The sequence below is a fragment of the Lepidochelys kempii genome, chromosome 9 (genome assembly GCF_965140285.1).
Source record: "Lepidochelys kempii isolate rLepKem1 chromosome 9, rLepKem1.hap1, whole genome shotgun sequence".
NCBI classification, from domain to species: Eukaryota; Metazoa; Chordata; order Testudines; family Cheloniidae; genus Lepidochelys; species Lepidochelys kempii.
Window position 1 is genome coordinate 24,091,460 of NC_136388.1, and position 13,509 is coordinate 24,104,968.

Sequence of the window (13,509 nt, forward strand, 5' to 3'; positions counted from 1 at the left end):
CTCACTGATTTCTGACAAGAGGCCCCATAATTTATATTAACTTCTAAAACTTCCTCGTACTCTAAGCAGGTTATTCATTAACTGAATGTAACCACTGGCTGTTAGATAAATCCTTTTAACTAATTCAAATTACATATCAAGCTCAGAGAATTTTCACTCAGGCTGCTGCTGAAGCTAAGCTTTGCAAAGAATTAGTTCTGATTTGTTTTTGAATTCTAGAGTTGGGGGAAATGGAGAGAAGATATTTGTTTGCTTGATTCCACATGACAACTCCAGGGTAACTGAATAGACTGTACGGTTGGTTTGACAAGGCTATGCACTGAGCCAGCAGCTTCACATACCAGAGAGAGGGGGCTGAAATGGGGACTCTGACAATTGTAATGGATTTTATCAGACTTTCTCTAAAGACCAACTATTTTGTCTTCAGTTGTTAATGTTTTTCAGAGGTTTCCCTTCTGAGAGGTATGAATAATTAACTTAAATGAATATGCATTTGTGTCGGATTTTTCAACAATGAATAAATAATTACTGCAATACAAATGTACAATAGCATTTCTAAATGTTAAATAATGAAATAGTTTTTCCGAGAGAGCAGAAGTTGTATAGTTATTGTTGATTGGTTTGTGTGGATTCAAGTACTACAGTTATTATGCTTGTGTAAGTGTATTACAATAATATACATACAGTGCATGTAGGAAACTTACTTCAAATGCCATAGAGAGCGAAAGCAATGTTTCCCCAGCATGATATGTTGCAGCATATGCACGAATCCTACAATGTTCTTAATTCTCCCTCCGGGATTCATTGCATTTTGTTTTATTCCCTATCCCAACCCCACCCCCAGGCACTTTATATAAGGTAATGCACTGTTGCTGCCTTAGTTTAGGGCAACTTTGAATAAAATTCAGACTAGAGAAGGCACTGGCCCTGTTAAAAGAGAAGCCCACTGGATTGTCAGACACATGAAGGAAATTCAGGGTTAGTTCAATAATCATTTTTGTAGAGGGCTCTATGGGACAGCCACTCTGAATTCATTTTTATTACTACATTTCAACCTTCACTTTGCTAGTGGACTTCTTACAAGCCTATTCCAGTAGTCTCCCTCTGGATTCTTCATTCTGTAAGTCTCTCCACTCTCACTCTCTCATAAATGGCAAAATGATTTTTTTTTTTTTGCTTTTGTAAGGTTTCAAATTGAGTTCCCTCCCCATCCCACTCCCATGTTATAGAAAAATGACCACAGGGATTGAGATCTCATTCAAGAAACTTTTTAAAATACCAGCATTATATAGTATCACAGTGACAATGAGTGTACTGGTATGTGTTCAATGATGTACTTAATAAGTTTCCTTTAAGGGTAGGAAACAATATAATTTTTTTGCTTGTAAGTATAATTTAATTTATATTTAATATAATATTTTCATATATTAGAGATATTCAGAAATATTTACCCAAAAGATATAATTTGTTGACATTTAACAAAATGTAAGGTTTCATAAAGTGTTGTCACATAAAACACAATTAAAGTTGGCTGTATGTTGCATAGTGCATTAGACCCCATGACTTTTTATTCTTTATGGTATGTAAAATGTCAAGTATATACTAAGAGTCTGAGTTATATATGATATTTTTCTGTCAAGAAATAAGAGGGTTGTGAAATCAGCCCTTGGAAGTGGAAGTTTATATCTGTGTATTTACTATAGCAGTTATGTCCTGCTTTGGTTGTGTAGCCAAAACTCCCACAGAGGTCAGTGGTAATTCGGGTTGGATTAAGCAGAATCAGACTCTTAAAAACTAAACATTCACTGAAATATAAAGGTATAATAGTTTATGAAATTCAGATTATCATATGAGAAATACTTCACATGCTAGTTTTGTTTCTGGAAAGAATTCTGAAGTTTTGTTCCAAAGTATACAAAGGAGAATGTATATCATTTTGATTTTGGTAGAAATTCCTTTCCTTCAGAGAGACAAATCTGAAGATTCAGTTTATAACTCTTGAAAATATATTTTACAGATGTGTCTAATGAAAATAAAATTTCCAAACTGAATGTGAGAATCAGATGTCAATCGTGTTCCAACACACAATAACCAGAGCAATGTGTTTATAAAACATTCGATCAATTTTAAAAAAATACCTTAAAATTAATCGACTTGTCAATGCTTGCTGCTTCATCTGACAGAGCACAGACTCCACAGGCTTTTTAGTCGAAATGAAGTGTGGAAACCTGTCATGACAGAATGAAAGTGAGAGGCATGTAGAAAACAATAGCTGTCTTGTGGGAAGAATTTAAATGTATGCAGCTAATCCCATGGGAACTGCTGTAGTCCATTCAGACTTTGTGAAAAAGATGCTCTTTCAAAATAATCTTTAACCCTTTCCTTTCACTGAAAAATCTGAGAACTTTATTGAAAAGTTGCAGGACAAAGTGTTCTAGATTAATCAGCCAACGATCTGTAATAATAAAATTTTAAAATCAAATTATTAGAATAACAATTGGGGATATTTTGTCCCAAATATTTTGTCAAAATGTGTATTGTGTATTCATTGTGCATATGAACATTCTGAGGAGACTTTCAGATCAAAGGTAGCTAGGAAACGCACCCAGGCCTGATTTTACTATGCACGAGAGGTACATATGAGAGGAAGGATCCAGTGGTGTTTGGATATTGCAAAGCTTCTGAGATTTTTTGTTTTTATTTAAATTTTGGGATCCCCCCTTTTCCTCATTCAGCTGAACTGTCCTTTCCTGTCAAGGGATAATTAATTAGGAAAAAACATCCTAAGTGATTGGAATGCTGTGTAATACACAGAATAAGCATTCTTGTTTGAAAATAATTCTGATCCTTCTAGTGTTGCCAGAGGAGTAAAATAAAACCAAACGCGTAACAGCCCAGAACATGCATTTCCCTACATGGGATGCGAAATATACGAAATTTTGAGCTCTGTTTTAAGGTACTAAATCTGCAAACCCTTGCACATGTAATTTACATACATGAATAATCCTATTGAGTTTAATGGGATTACTCACATGTTTAAGCTTCTCAGGACTGGATCCAAAATGTAGAACCTTCAGTCCTGTAGTTTGGAGTGGCTCCTAAATTTGGCAAAGTGCACCCTCCCATCTCTGGCTGTAGCCTACAATACCTTCTTGTCATGTCCATATACAATGCTTAAAAGGTAAACATTTACCGATAATATTTTGCCTTTCTGTAGTTTCTTCCAGCTAAGCATGTCAAAGCACTTCATAGAGTTCAATAGATTAAATCTGTTACCAAACCACTGGGGAAAGCAAAAATGATTTTCTCCATTTAATAGATAGAATTACTGAAGCACTGAGAAGTTGTGGCTTGCCTAAGAGCAGAGAGAAAGTTCATGGCATAGCAAGATCTCTGGCCTCCTGGCTCTTTAATTGCAAGATCCCTTAAACAAAGAAATTTCTCCTTCTCTGCTATTCTCTCTCTGTCCCTGATGTGTATATTTAAATCTAAATTATTTGATTTAGACTTAGGCACTCAATAATTCTCCATCAGTTTGAGCACTGCTTATATGCTTTTAGATAACTTTTAGTTCCTGGAACATAAATATTATCTTTACTCCATGCTAAAAATAGAAAGCGAAGAGCTATTGGCTCCCATTGTTAGTTGGTGGCAGAGTAAAGAACAACATTAAAATTTACTGGAAATACTCCAGCTTTAGCTAAATGGGCTGATTTTGTAGCATGTCTACCATTATGCCACAATGCAGCCTAAAAACATAACCATGCATAATGTCCACAGCAAATTGACACATAACAAACGAGAGTGGAGTTTGGAGAAAGGTGGAAGGAGTTGAGGAATTCCACAAGTTTCCTGTTGGATACACTTTTAAACCAGCATACTATGATAGATCTTTTTTTTCAAATGAGGGCTGTCCTAGCCCAATGATTGGCACTCAGCAGATGTCTTACCTTGATGTGTTAGATCACAACCTGGTCCATGGCTTTAGGAGCAGACAGGAGCTATCTGTAATGGGTGTGCTCAACCTACTTCTGAAGCTGGGCACATATTGGTGTGCATTGCTAAGTAACTTCCCTCACAAGATATTCACTGGTCTAGCCCAGCACTCGCTGAAGTGGCCACCATTGAGTGCCTCCATTTTTGGATGTTCAACCTGAAGAAACCTTGGGTCTCATTTTTCACAACTTCAGTTGAAGGCAACTGAGGGTAGTCTGAACCTTTGAAAATTAGGCCCCAAAAATGTCTGAAACTAAGTGCCCCAAATCAGAAATCACTTAGGAAATTTTTTCCTTTCTTTACATTTCTTTTGCATGCTCCAGTTGCTTGGGGCACAGCTTAGTCCACAAATTTAAGATTTCCCCCTTTTTTCACTGTTTTAAGTGACATGGCACCATCTGGACAAAAATTAGCAACAATACTTTCATTATCAATCCTTTAAAAATAAAGACTGTGGCTGCAATTCTTGCAAAATTTGCTTTGCTGAAGTATAATATTTTTTCCAGTCTAGCCCACTTATATTTCTAATTTATCTATTTCTGTAGAATCTAAGCACCTAAGGCAATATTAAGACTCACAGTTACGTCCAGTTGACTTTATACTTGGAATTTTTATTGTTTCTCTTCAATTATGAGAGCAATTATTTTGCATAGAGGTGAGTTTTGCAACAAACTCTGAAACCTGTCAGGCTAGGTTTCATTCTGATAGCCTCTAATAAGGAGTTCTGATAATAATGCTGTGTCTCCAGCTACTAAGAGATCACCTTGGACAGTAATATCTACAAGGTCCCCAATCAGAGTGCATCTGTCTCAGTGGGATATTGAAAGAGAAACAGGTTCTTACGTACATTAAAATGGACATTAAAGTTAGGAGTTGGACTTTGATTTAGATCTGGAAATGCATAGGGTACCAGAGAAAGATGCAAAGCACTTAATGTAATGTGTCTGACATTTTTTCTGCTTAATTATTATTAATCATGTTTACTATGGTAGTTGAAGAATAGAGCCCATTGTGCCAAGTACTGTTCAAACACAGAGAAGTAGGTGGTCCTTACCCCAAAGAGCTTACAATCTAAATAGACAAGACAGAGTGGAGGGAAGGGTAGAACACACACAAGCAGAGCGAAGAGTGAGATGGTAGCAAATGGCATGCTTGTTCCACAATTTTTTGTTTTATTTTAGGGAGGTGGGGCTACTTAGATGCTAACTTGTTTTATAACAGAGAACAGAGCTAGGTGAAATAGCATCAAGATGCTCATGAGGGGGGGTTGAGGAACTGTCTTTTGAGGAAGTATTACCAACCACCCTGACCCTACAGGAAATGTTACTTTCATGGCCTATGAAACTGGTTTCCTTGTACAGAGAAGCAAAGAGAATAAAGGCTGTATTTAATCACAAGAATATGCTATGGTTTGCTCACATTAATAAAAATTATCTGGTAATACGAAGCAAACAGCGTAAGCTTGTAATGAACAAGGAAGTGCTTAAGATATCCTTATAGAGCTGAAATGTCCTGCATGTGTACGTCTTTTCAGCAGTGTTACGTAATGAAACTTTTAAAGAGGTTTGTCATAATTAGAGTTAAGACACTGTAGCTTATTGAAGAAAGAAAAGGAGTACTTGTGGCACCTTAGAGACTAACCAAATAAATAGGTTAGTCTCTAAGGTGCCACAAGTACTCCTTTTCTTTTTGCGAATACAGACTAACACAGCTGTTACTCTGAAACCTGTCCTTATTGAAGAAGTAGCCTCAATTTCAGAGAGCATACAGTAAGGAAATGTCTTCTGGCATTGTCCTTAATATGTTCTATAAAAACTGCAAAATGGAATCTGTTTGAGGCAGGGAGCTAGTCCATTATGAGAGATTGAGATGCCTGATTTTCCCTTTGCTGAGGTATAAATCAGTAGTAAATCCACTAAAGTCATTGCTGTTACATTGGTGTAAAATCAATTTAAATGAGAGGAGAATAAGGCCTGGAATCCTTTTTGTAATCTGGAGATGAAGAGGGTGCCTAAATGGGAGCTGAGCTCTAGGGAAAATCTGGCCCACAGCAGATGCAGACACCTTCACAGGTTTCTGGAGTGTGCCTCAAAACATCACTTTCCTCAGAGAGAGGAAGAGATTTAGAATCTTCCATTTGAAACAGTGACAGCACAGCCGAATAATATCCTGTGCTTTGGGGACTAAACTGTGCGCATATATCAGTTTGGTCTCTAATTAGTTAGAATATAAACTGACACCAACCTGATGTGAATGTGGGAGGATTTCCAAAGACTGTTTGGAACAGTATTGGCATCTATGGGCCAAATTGTCTGTTGGCGTAATTGCCATTGACTTCAAAGAATTTCACAAGCAGAGAATCTGGCCCTATATATCAATAGAATAGTTGTCTTAAACTATGTTTTTTAACCATATTGCTGGTTAGGGGAGTACTGTAGTCTAGTGATTTGGTGAAGAGGAATAGGAATCAGGACTCTTTGTGTCTGTTGCGGATCTTACCACAGACTGAGTGTGTGACTTCAGGCAAATCACTTACTGTTTTTGTGCACCAACTTCCCCATTTGTAACGTTGTTATAATGATATTTACCAATCACACAGGACTACATGGTATTATTATTAATTATTTTATTAAATTAAATTAAAACAGACAATGCTTGTAAACTTCCTCCTCTGAAATTCAAGTATCTCTGAAGAACAGTAGACTCAGTGACTGGAAGGAAATCCTGGCCCTACTGAAATCAATGGGAGTTTTGCCATTGATTTCATTGGGGACTGAATTTCATAGTTTAAGACCAGAAGGTACCATTAAATCCTGACTTCCTGTATATCGCAGGCCCTTAAATGTAACCCGGTTAGGCCTGTATTGAGCTCAATAACTTGTGTTTCATTTTCCAGAAAGGCATCTACTCTTGATTCAAAGACATCAAGACATGGCGAATGAACCACTTCCCTTGGTAGTTTGTTCCAATGGTTAATCCCCCTCACTGTTAAAAATTTCTGCCTAATTTACAATTTGAATTTTTTCTGGCTTCAGCTTGTAGCCACTAGCTCTTATTATGTCTTTCTCTGCTGGATTGAACAGCCCTTCAATACCTGGTATTTTTCCCCCGGAAGGCATTTATAACCTCATTTATTTCACCAAATATCTCTCAAAGAGCTGATCACCATTTAATACATTGTTGCTGGCTTAGATTTGGTTCTGCTCCCACCCCAACAAGGCAGTCCTGGGAAGTTAAAATTCAGGAGCATTGTAGGTGAAATATCGTTTCCAAAAGCCCAAAGGGAGGGTGCTCGCATTTCAGCTAGTAAGATCAAAGTGTGTGTTCGAGGAGTGGACATGGACAGCAGGCTTGTCATGACTCGTGCATCTTTGTAAGACATGTGTGCAGAGACTGTGTGATGCTGTTTATTAAATTGATGATAAAAGCTCACGTGAAGTTCAGGCCTTCCTTTGTATTCATGAGCTGTTTTATGGAATGGCCACAATTATTCTTTGGGATAGTAAAGCTTCTCTCTGGTTGTTTTATTCACTTGCTCTCTTTCTTTCAAAAAGCATAAGCTTACTGGGGTCTTTTTACATTCTTCCCAGGGAAGGATAGCTTTTCACTAACACAGAGAGTTCTGTTTTCTCTAATAGAAACACACTGCACTCACTTTGAGTAGGGTTTGTATTTTGTCCTAGGAACAGAGCATTTCATTCAGATAAGGCCACTCTGCATTTAAGTTCATTCTCGTCACCTGATCAAGCCACTGGTAACTTTTAGGCCGCTTTAGTCTGCATTCCTTGAATTCCTTACTCCTGGCACTGTAATTAACAGCTTCAGGTTCATTGCTTAACAGTAAATTCCATAACTTTCCACTTGTTATGTCCTTGGATGCTGCCTGTTGTAGCACAAAGGCAAAGCTGAATATCAACTCCGAGTTTCAACTCTGCAGCTGTAAGTGCCACTAAAGAATGTCATTGAGGAGTCACGCACAGGTAAAACATCACCAGTTTATATTTGTTGTTCTGTGGATTTTCATCTTCAAATGTAAGAAATACTGAATATGAATATGGTGGGACTGCTTCTCTTCTCATTCATAGCAATGTAATCTCATTGACTTCTATGTAGTTACTCTGATTACTCCACTGCAGTTGACAGGAGAATCTAGTCCACTGTGCTTTCATTTCGGATGATTTAATTTGCACGTTTTACTAGCTCTCTTTCTGTTTTGTTGTGAATAGTCCAGAAAAAGTAAAATCCACTGCATTGATACAAATCTTCGTATCAAACCTATAAAATCTAAAAGAGTAGGCTCACCACAGGATGAATGCAGTGTACTGGGCATGTTGTTTCACTGAATTATTTCCTATGAAGACCTTAGTGCTCTGCATCAGTTTTGACCTTTGTTTGACATTTTACAGTTGTTTCAGGAAAAAAGGCACAACGCTAGTGTAAATGAGATTATAAATTAGCCCGGTATATTGAATTACAAATATAAGAGATCTGAACAGGTCATAGGTGGTTATATGTGAACTGTTTACTTACAATGCTGCAGGTAGAGCTCAAATTAAGGTCCCATGTGAGATGAGTTTGTGTGGCCTTGACTCTGTATGATGCGTTGTGAGAGACACCTGACTGAACCTCTTTCTTTTAGAATCAACGAGGATTCTTTATGACAAGAATTATTATGTGTACTGATAAAATTTTGCTTTGGAGATAGCCCACTGATATTACATTTGTATTTTTTTAAATCCATACAACTTGAAGCATCTTCTATAATATAACTTCTCCACATTTTTTAAAATGCCATTTAATGGTGTGTCAAAAATAAATGAAATGTGTATGCAACGAGTAGGCATCTTCAGAGCCCTCTTACCCAGGATTGACAGCAGTTCTAAGAGGTAGTATCACACAGGTATAACCAATCAGTGTATGGGTGGAAACTATACATGGGAATTAGAAATACAGTAAAAAGTTTCATATTTGACCATATAATATACATATTGCTTAGGCATGGGATTCTCTATGCTAATTATATATGAAGGATGCCTCAAACCTGTACAGTATACATGCCTTCATTAAGACCTTGCTCCTCTCAGTCTCGCATGCATGCACTGAGCCCTCCAGGCAAAATGCTATCCCTGACCTGTTCTACTGCCTGCAGGCTGCTGCAGAGATTGAGTTCCCTCCATATCCCTTAGAGCGTTGCACTTTGGTTTCATCTCCTGGCTTTTTGGTCAATGTGTATGTACAGAGGGTCACCAGTGGACATGGAGTCTCTCTAATAAATTATGGAGAGGGGTCACTACAGATTGAGATGAGAAGGTCATGGGCAGGCAGGAAACAGCCTCGATATTGCAAGTACACAGAATAAGTGAGATTTATCCATAAGAAGGAATCTGGATGGGATCAGGAGCTGCAAAACCTAAGTCCAGCCTTGTTTTGAGCCATGCTCCTTACAATCAATAACTAGTATGCATAGGTTTCATTTAAGGCACACTCTCTGTCACTTCTAGAGGCTCTGTACAGCAGATTGCTAGCAGTAATGCAGCAGCTTGATTTAATGCAGAAATTCCAGGCAAATATGGTTACACCTGATCCCCTCTTTTGGCTCTTACACCACCTTTCTTACCCAGCCCCACCATACAACCAACCATCCTACAAATAATTCATTCTTTGCAAGATTCTGCATTTACCATGATTATGCTACATGCATTTGTCCTTAAACCTCCAAACACTTTCAGACATGATTTTCTTTCAAAATTCAGAATATTCACTCTTCCCTGTTTGCACACGTACGGGCAAATTCTGCTCAGTTACATTGTTATAAATCTAGAGTATGCCACTGAAATAATTTATACAAATGCCAAAGAGAGCAGAATCTCACCAATAGTCTTGGTATCTGTTAAGAGCTACACTCAGGAAGACATTTGCAATGTGTAGCAACAATAACAACATTATTGAACCTACTAACTCATGAACAATGCTACATATTCTCATATCAATAAATTGTGTTGTTTATATCAAGCATCTATGTACTCATATATATATCTAGTGATATATCTTTTATATAGTACTCCTACAATGATAGCCACTAGTGATTAGGCTGAAGTTGTCTCACTCTGATTATTTTATGAATTTGTTTAATTTATAGATACACCTATCATCAACATTAGGCATATTTACTTATGATGTTTGGGCTCTGGAGGAGACTTTATGGCATGAAGCAGGAGGAAGTAATCCAGGTCACAGTTTCTCTGCTAAAAGAAAAGGAGTATTGTGGCACCTTAGAGACTAACAAATTTATTTGAGCAAAGCTGTCGTGAGCTACAGCTCACTTCATCGGCTATGACTTGGAATATTGTGTTCATTTTGTGACATCCCATTATGAGAAGATATTGACAAACTGGAGGGACTTCGGAGAAGAGCAGTAGAACTGATAAAGGGGCTGAAGGAATTTTCTCATGTGAAATGCTTTCAAGAGCTAAGTCTGTATAGCTTTAGGAAGTGGTGGCTGGCCATGTGAAATATAAGATAAGATATTTGAAAAAGGGAGAATAATTATTTATGCAGTGGGGAATAACAAGGACTAATACAATGAAAGTAAAGGAATATTTAGTCAAAATATCAGGCAATTTTCTTGACAATTAGATCTATACAATTGTGCAATCGTTCTCCAAGGGAAATGGTGGCAGCCCTATCATTTGGAACATTTAAAACTGGAATGGACATAAAAAATAAGGATCAATTCTCCTTTGGCTGTGGGATATGACAGATAATCTAATAGCTCATTTCCATATCTAACTTATTGTGTTCTGTTGTGTCAAAGCTCTATATGTTAAAGAGTCACCAAGTAAGTTAGGCCTTGACAAAATAGGGTAGGTTGACACATTGCAGAGGTCTTACAAAATGAAGACTCTGTTTCAGTGACAAAAGGGAGTGTTTTAGGTTGTGTTGGCTTAGGACATACCTCTAGGTTGTCAGACCATCATTTTTTTATGTAACAGAGTTGATTGCATTGTGAAAAAATATTTTCTTATTCTTTGCCTTCTCAGAAAAGATTTAATACTGTTTTAAGTGGGCCTGTAACCTTTCTTCTAATGTCTGTGTTTAATTTACTGGGGTCATGTGATGTGTATTTTAGTTTCTTCTTGTGATTATGATGAAATTTGAAGGTTAGCTGCTGTTTGCATATATTTGTGAGTGTTTGCAAATGTACTTTATTCCTCATGTGGTTCATTCTTTTCTCTGTATGGTCTCAATCACACAGTGGCCAACTTTCATGGGGTAAATAAGCACCCTAACTTTCACAATAACCCCAGAATCAAGCTAATCCCATTTCAAAACAAGGCCAAAACAAGCCAATATCTAAGAACCCCCAGCACTCGATGTGACTAGATTCTCCTGGCATGCAGTCTGGCACTGTGGTGGGCCCACTGTGCACCCCTGACTCTCTCCCCCTCTTGCCCCTGCTTGCTCCCCCCCCTTGCCTCTGCCTGTTGAGAGCCAATCAGAAAAAAGAAGCAAAAGGCTACAACAAGCTACAAGCCAAAAACTAGCCAACGAGCAACTCAAAAGCCAATTGAGCCAAAAATAAGCCCAATTTCTGCATTTTTTTCGCAGGTTTGGCATGTCTCCTCAGTAAGCAGACAATTTCTATCATTGTAGAGCTGCGGATCCTGTCTCCAACTGTATGTGAAGGTATGTCTTCACTACCCGTCGGATCGGCGGGCAACGATCGATCCAGCGGGGATCGATCTATTGTGTCTCGTCCAGACGCAATAAATCGACCCCCAAGTGCTCTCCCGTCGACTCCTATACTCCAGCGCCACTAGAGGCGTAGGCAGAGTCGACGGGGGAGCGGCAGCAGTCGACTCACCGTGGTGGAGACACCATGGTAAGTCGATCTAAGTTATTCACGTAGCTGAAGTTGTGTAACTTACATCGATTCCCCGCCCCGCCCGTCCCAGTGTAGACCAGGGTTGAGATATTGTAGCCTTTGAAGGGCCGTTGCCGTATTCCTGCTCACTATGATTTTATCACTTCTGAGTGTTCAGAGAGCAAACTTTGGCTCCACTTGCTCTAGATCCTTTCAATATTCAGGCCTGTTGCAGGGTGCAGTCCTGGAACACATCACTGCAGTCACCTTGCCTCTGTTCCCCTCTTGGTTATCTAATCAACTCCCATCCACCAAGAGTTTTAAAATAATGTTCCCTCTTTGGGGCTGTAATTTATTAAGTCCTCACAAAACAAATACACAGTTCCTTTAGCCCTTCCTCAGGTCTTCCGATTTACCCGTGTTCCATGGGTTCAGGCTCTGGCTCTCTCTCTGCTCCTCACTTCCCTCTGAGCTTGGGAGCTCTGCTGGTCCCACTCTGGCCCCTGAAGACCTCCCCCCAAGTTTTATCCTACCCCCAGTCCCTGTGCTCTGTGTTGCATTGAAAACTGTTAAAATTACCAGCTGTAACTTTAAATTTGAGGGTGTTTTCTTGATCCTAATTACAGATTAAGGAGCACTGTAGGGATGTGTGTGATCTGGGCCTACCTCCTGTCAGTTTGCAACTAGCTAGCCTGGAGTAAGGTGGGTTGTGCCTCTCTGTTTTAGAGAACAGCTTGCTTTGTCTCTCAGATTTTGGGTTCTTGTGCGTTAGGGTTCTGGAGTTTAAGGAATAAAGTAGTGCTATGTTGCAACTCTCCAGCACCATTATTATTTTTTTTATTGAATTCTCTGAGTGAATGCTATGAACAGAAGATGCTCAAACTCCTCCATCCCTTGGAGCAAGGTCTCCACAGCCCTGCTGCATGGGGCTGTGCTTGAATCCTGCCCCAGCTGATCATCATCCAAGCTTTGCCAAAGGACAGCCTCCATGCAGCTCTCTTTTGCCTGTAGGCTTCCTTTAAGATCAGAGCACTTATAATTCTCAGCAGGTAGTCATATGGCGATCCTTCCCAGAGTGACTTGTTCCTAAAGATACCATGCTTTGGAACAGGGTTGGCTGGTCTCAGGACTCCACTGCCTTTAAAGGGATAAATCAGCCATTTACAAACTCTTGAATGGCCACACTGAAATCAGTAGGATTACTCATGGAGTCAGGCAGGTATTGCTCATCATGCTTAGGGGTATTAAAACCTGGTCCTTGTACTCAGATCAAGGGAAATCTGTTGTGGCTTCTTAGTGAATTGTTCTTGCTGCACTATGCAGGTTACCAGCAACAGTAATATCTTTTCTGTTCTGTTTCTTAGACCTTGCTCTTCAGTATGGTATCTGAACACCACAGATATCTCTTGGTTTATCCCACTAATAGTGATGTCCTGCAAGATTCAGGTAGCAGATCATCCCATCATCAATAGTAAAGAACAGCATAATTTAAAGTAGGCAAGAAATACACAAAGCATGCAATATTTAAAATATTCCTTGTGGAATTTTGGACAGTTGATGTACATAAGGATTTGCCTACAGCTGATGTATGTGGAAAAAGGATTCTTAGCTCATCCTAATTGCTGGTTTTTTTCATACATCAGGCTTCA

The 13,509-nt window shown here is 38.8% G+C and overlaps 1 protein-coding gene across 16 annotated transcripts in view; it reads left to right on the forward strand.

The window, feature by feature from the left end:
• Positions 1-111: 111 nt before the first annotated feature.
• Positions 112-13,509, forward strand: part of VEPH1 (ventricular zone expressed PH domain containing 1) — a 183,927-nt gene continuing 170,529 nt past the window's right edge. For 9 of the 16 annotated variants that reach the window (XR_012160752.2, XM_073359567.2, XM_073359573.2 and 6 more), the window contains exons 1-2: positions 113-462; positions 11,605-11,682. The gene's annotated coding sequence lies outside the window, so the exon portion shown is untranslated. Of the gene's footprint in view, positions 463-7,876; positions 7,977-11,604; positions 11,683-12,486; positions 12,563-13,509 lie in introns of those variants that run through there. The other 7 variants (XM_073359579.2, XM_073359580.2, XM_073359569.2 and 4 more) reach the window with 6 other exon arrangements.